Raw genomic sequence first — 6,400 nt, forward strand, 5'->3', positions numbered from 1 at the left:
ATACTTTCTTAAAAAATATTTTAGTTGTAGATGGACAGAATGACTTTATTCCCAAAGACCTAAGGACCTCCAACCAGCCCCCCCTCCTGAAGGTCCCTGGCTCCTCCGCCACCCTGGGGACCAAGCCTTTATATATGCCCTTTGGGGGACATTTATCCAAATCATAGCAGTGTCCCAATTGTGATCATTTCTCCAGAAGTTTTGTCTGGACTTGTCTCTGTTTGGAGGGAATCCCTCCTTCCTATACTTTGGTCAGATTTTCGGGGAAGCTTTCCTCTTCCTACTTTACCCTGCCTTCCTGGTCTCATGATTGGGCCAAGATGGGTAACGTGGCACTCTACCTTGGATCTTCTCTTGGGATTAAAAGAAGAAAAAAAAAAAAGTCTTTCCTTCCTGGTTGCAGAATTTGGTGCTGAGATGGTGCCTGGGGCCCCGCTCCCTCAGTTACAGGGGACCTGGGGGTGTAGGAGGTGAGGAGGAGGCAAGGACACAGAGAAGGGGCGAGGGTATACTCCTGAGGCCTATTCCTGCAGGCCTGCGGAGTCAGCCCTCCTCTTTCTACATGAGAAACCAGTTTTAGCTGGTTTCTTTATTTTTATTTTTTTAGTTGTCAATGGACCTGTATTTTATTTATTTATTTATATGCAGTGCTGAGAATCAAACCGAGCGCCTCACACAGGCTAGGCAAGCGCTCTGCCACTGCGCCCCAGCCCCAGCCCCTACATTTAGCTGGTTTCTGCCTCATGCAACCAAGTCCAGGGTAAGAGAGCACGAGTTGTGGCCAGAGAAGAAGCTGGTGCAAGCAGACGCAGGCAAAGATTGTTCTAATAGCGTTGCACGCTGCCTGGGCCAGCCTGAGCCCTGGCGGCTTAGTTTGGTGATGGGTCTTCATGACAAGAGGGCTCTGATGCTTGAGAGTACCTCCACATACTCTTGGCCCAAACTCCAGGGAGTCATTCAGAATAGTTGTCGAAAGCCAAACCGCGCAGTATTGAGGAAAACAGGGCGTAAGCAGTTCACGGCCGGCAGCTGTGCGGCAGGAGCTGTTCCTGCATAAACCAGACTTTCTCTGGCTTGTCAGAGGTGGCCGCCCTCTGCATTTGGGCACAGGCCAGCAGGGTAGACAAGGGTAGACAAGGTCGTGGTGGAGGGGACTGGATACGGTGCCTAAGGCGAAGGCCCCCCCTTGTGTGTAGCCAGTTCTAAGACCCCCTTCCATGCTTTCTTAGGTACCATTTGTGCCAACGACATTTCCTTGCTGGCACCAGGACCTACGATTGCTAATCACACCAGGATACCAGGGGTTGGGGCAGGACGGAGGGCAGTGAGAGCTCTGGGCTGGCTGAGTATGTCCTTGAGGACTGTGTCGATTTCCCGTCCTGTAATGAATGCCGGAGATTATCAACTTATACAGAGAGAACGTTTGCTTTGGCTCACAGCACTGGAGGGTTCAGTCCATGCCTGGTCGGCCCTTTCACTTTGGGACTGTGGTAGCTGCTCATTGTGGCAGGAGGACGAGGACGAGGCAGAGCAAAACCACTTATCTCTTGGCTGTGGCTGGGTGTGAAAGAAAGAAGGTCCTGGAGGGAGTGTCACTATCACCTTTAAGGGTACTTTCCAATGACCTAAAGACCTCCCATTAGGCCCCACCTCTTCAAGGTCTCACCACCCCCAATAGCACCATGGACTGGAGACCAAGCCTTTGCATGATATTCAAGATCCAAACTATGGCAGGGACTGAAGCCTGCCTCCGGAGAAGAGCACCATGAAGAAGGGGGCTCAGGAAATGGTTCTTACAGAGCTGTCCCCTGTCCCTAGGGTCTAGACCCTGTCACCAACACTATTTCGAACTCTCCTAAAATCCAGGGGACCCAGTTAAGTTTGAATTTCTGGTAAGTTTTTTTCTCCATGTCTCAACTATTGCAAATTATGATCATTGCCTATTGTGAGGGTATATGTACGTGGAAGTGTGTGAGTGTGTGTGTGTATTTTTAAAAGCTCTCCAGGGAATTCAAATGTGCACAGCGTTGAGAACCAGCACACAGGGTGGAAAAGCAGAAAGGCACTGAGGCATGGTCACATGCATGGGGACACCAGAGGTCTGCTGTGGGCAGAGAGAAGAGGGCCCTTCATAAGGGAACTGCAAAGTCACTCATGGTCATCCAGCCTCAAGAGAGAGGAAGGGAGTCTAAGGAGGTTCTTCTTCAGAGCAGGGGTGGGGTTTCTCCTTTTGGATTCAAACATTATGGTACTCCACGTGGGTGCCGAAGCTGGACTGCCTCTCATCAGGCAGGGCTCCCTTTCTTGTACTACAGGGGATGAGTCCACAGGTTGTAACCTGTGTGCCCACTCTGGAAGCTGCACACACGGTTCTGGTGTTCTGGTGGTCAGCCAGGGTTAAGGCCTCTTTCTACTCTTCCTCAAGCATCATTTGGTCAACCCTCCTCTATACGCCTCCTTCTCCAATTTTGTAGCTTCTGGGCAGATTGCATACCATGTCTATTAATTTCCTTTCCTTCTCTGCTGAATTTCTGGTACATTGCATGTTGCCAAGATCACGCTAAGTAAATGCTTATTGAACTCAAGCAAACGCCTTAGTTTTATGAGACAGTTTGCAGCAAAGGGTCTCAAAGATGAGCATTTTCTGGAGGGTTTGCTAAACCCCAGACTATTGGGCCATCTTGAGTTTCTGATTCAGTGGCTCTGGGGTGAGGCCTGAGGACATGCATTTCTAACAAGTTCCCAGGTGATGCTAACATTCCCCATCAGTTCATCTGGAGAGCATGCTGCTCACAGAATAAGAAAGTGTTCTCGGTTTCAATAATGTCCCCTTAATCACAATCACAAGTGGAAATAGGTATGGAGCAAATGCTGAACAGGGCCAGGAAGGTTAGTATTTCATGGTGGGCTGAGGCTCAGTGGCTGAGGGGCTAAATAACAGGCTGCAGGGTCAGCCAGGCAGAGTGGAATTACAAGGATAATTTGTAAAACATTGTCTTAGAGTTCAGTACACAGTAAATACTCAATGAAGTTTATGTCTATTGTTACAGCTGTGCCTGGACATGTATCTATCTCTGTCCCTGTTGGCTGTGCTCAAGGACACCTCAGTACATGTATGAACTACTGCATGGATCTACAGAATGCCAGACTCCAAGATCATTTCCATAGTCCATATTCTGTAGTGTTAATCCTTAAATGAGAAAACATTGTGAATATGTATCAATTGAGAAAACTACCAGCTAATGAAGAAATTGAGTTTATGAAACCAAGCCCCTAGATTCTTCTTTAGTCTGGACCCCAACATCATTCAAGCCTCACTCTAGAGTGGGGAGGCAATGGGCTGTCCCAACCAGGCTGAACACTTGGCGCCCTGAAGGAATGGGGCAGCCCACAGGCGCCATCTTGTGGCCACAGTGAGCAAGTGCCCCGCCACCCTGTCCAAAAGGCATGACACCTACATTTCCCGGGGCAGTGTGGCTGTGACAGATCACATTCCTTCACAATTACAAATAGGTTTGCAAAGAGCTGGGATCCTGAGTTTTAAGGCAGATCATCTATGTAGATGTATAACTTTATCCGTAAACATCCAATAGCCAAAGAGCTGATGGAGGGTCTCTAGAGGGGGAGATGCCAGCTTTCTGGAAAGTGTGGGTGTCCCAGTGGCCACCAGCTGCCTTTTCCTGTGTTGCATGGAAGGCAATCAAGCCAAGATACTCCTTAGTCTTTCCCTCCCTCTCTCCAGGTATTTTTGCTTTTGAAACAGTTCTAATTTCATATTCTTTCTGCAAATATAACCATTAGAGCCTGTGATGGACACCTGGCAGTTTGGGGGCAGCCTGGCATTGGCAGGGGAAAGTATAATTTTTTTTTTTTTTGCCTTAAACGTTTCTATAAAGTTACCAAAGAATCCAAAGGGAGAGTCTCTACTGGGGGGTAGAATTGGACATACAAGGACCAGGAAGGGGAAAAGGAAGCATTTATCTTTTTTATAGTTTTGGATTTTGACTCATATGTAAATGATGCTCATATGGAAATTTAAAAAAATAAAATTAGAAACAAATAAAATTAAGCAAACCCAGCCTGGGAATTTCTGCACTTTCTCCCACAAACTAGGGGTAGATAGGACGCAGGGCCTCATGCTAGACCAGTGCTCTACCACTGAGCTATATCCCCAGCCCTTTCTATTTTTTTTTTTTTTTTTTTAATTTTTGAGACAGGATCTCACTAAGCTGCTTGACCAGCTTGACCCTGAACATTATGATCCTCCTGTTTTGCCCTCTGGAATAGCTGGATTACAGGTGTGCGTCACCACGTCTGGCCAATTTATGCATTTTAATGGATGAATGTATGCCATTTACTTCTGTTGTTTGAACTTTTCCTGTATTCTAATTTTGCGCTTTTGTTTGCTTACCAGGTTTTGTTCTTCTTTCTTTCGCTCTCTCTTTTTTTTTTTTTTGGTACTGGAGATTGAACCTAGGGGTGCTCAACCACTGAGCCACATCCCCAGTCCGTTTTTTATTTTGAGACAGGGTCTTGCTAAGTTGCTTAGGGCCTCACCAGGTTGCTGAGGCTGGCTTTGGATTTGTGATCCTCCTGCCTCAGCTTCCTGAGTGCATTAGAGAGGGCAAAGGGACAAGAGGGAAGGGAAGGGACAAGGCAGAGTCATTGTTTGCTAGACTCTCTCAGAGGCCCAGCCCTCTGTCCTGCTGTCCTGCCTGCTCTACCCCCACGGTCCTTCAGCGTGGCCTCCCAGTGGCTGCCAAGTCCTCACCAGCCCTGTTACTCTGCCCTCAGCAGCTGTCCCAGAGATGGGCTCATGATCTGGGTTTGGGCCTTGGCAAAGGATCTGATCTGGCCAGTCACTCACTAAGTGAAAGCTGTTAAGTGTTTTCAATCATGAGGGAAATACTGGGCTCAGGGACAGAGAATAAGGCCAACAAGTGAGGCCTTGTTGGCACAGGATGCCCCAGCAGGGCCTGGTCCACAGTGAAAGGCAGGCAGGTTGGCGACAATCTCTTGAAGCTATAGTGCATATGGGCAAGAATGACCCAGATGGGCCACATATAAAAAGACAGTACAAGTGGCTACATGGGCTGACAGGAGATAGACATGTATGATCCTTGTATGTCTGGCTATATGTATTAAATGAAATCTAGCCAACGTACAGAAAATGAGCAACTTCTTATAAGCCTGGAACTGACTTGTACAAAGCATTTGACCTCACCTCAAGGCTGTCTTTGGCCAGTCAACCCTGTCTGTGACAGCATGGGGCAGAAAAGAAGAGTCTTTTAGACTCTAGCCTCCCCTGCATCTCTCTGTTCTCAGAGGCAGCCAAAGGGAGCTACCAGTTGCCTGCCTCCTGGGCCGGGCTATTTCCAGGCTGGGTCTCAGCTCTGCTTAGCAGCCCCGAGGGGAAACCAAGGGCAGCTCTCTTTCTCCTGGGATGTGGCTGTCTAAGACCCAGTGCTTCAGACAGAAGGTGTGTCTGCGGTCTCAGTGCTGTTCCCAGATGTCGGGAGCTGCCACATAGAACCGAGCACCCCTTAGCCTTGAGTGGTGACAATGTGGAGATGTGGCCAGCCAGCCATGGGCTGTGTCTGTCAACGATGAGCACTGAGTGCACAAAGTGGACTGAACCGACGTTGCCCCTCTGTCTGGGCGGGCCTTGCTCTGCCATGATTCCCACACAGCTCATGAGATGGGCATGGCCTCCCCAGATGTCAGTCAATCTGCTGACAGCAGACACCAAGAAGCCAGACTCAACCCCCTGAAACCTGACCCCGTACCTCATTTGAATGGCTTTTTCCCAATAAAGGGTTCAGCACGTGCTCCTCTCTTTCCATGGACCCCTAGGGTCAGAGGTCTCTGTGTGGTTATTTCGTGTAGCCCAGTTCACCTGGAGTGACCCTGAGTGTTTTAGTCATGAGATGTGACACCCAGAGTCCCTCCAGCATGATATGAGGAGGGGGCCGGCGTCCATGCAGGCCCTGTCTCACTGTCCCTTTGTGAGTGGCCCCTGTCCTGGTAGGGGAACACAGGGAGCCTCACCTGACTTCTCCAGACAGGATGGGGCTGTGGGAGGAGAGCACGCTGGAGGGTTCTGGGTGTGAGTGCGGGGACATCTCGGGTGTTGGTGCCGTGAGCCCCAAGGGCTTGGCTGGCCAAGTAACCTGGATGGGTCTTCTCCCGCCTAGGTTTCCCGATCCAGAATCCTGCTGGCAGTACAAACTACAGACTCCGCTTTGGAGCCGACTTCTCACTGGCCACATTCCTAAAAATGCAGCCCAAATACTACTTTTGGGGACTTCAGCAACATTTCAGGTAAACTTTTCCCACAAACTGCCCCCAAAGGGTGCTCCAGGCCCTGGGTCCTGCTGTTGGGCCAGCTGCTCAGGCCTCG

Source organism: Marmota flaviventris, chromosome 17, assembly GCF_047511675.1.
Source record: "Marmota flaviventris isolate mMarFla1 chromosome 17, mMarFla1.hap1, whole genome shotgun sequence".
NCBI classification, from domain to species: Eukaryota; Metazoa; Chordata; class Mammalia; order Rodentia; family Sciuridae; genus Marmota; species Marmota flaviventris.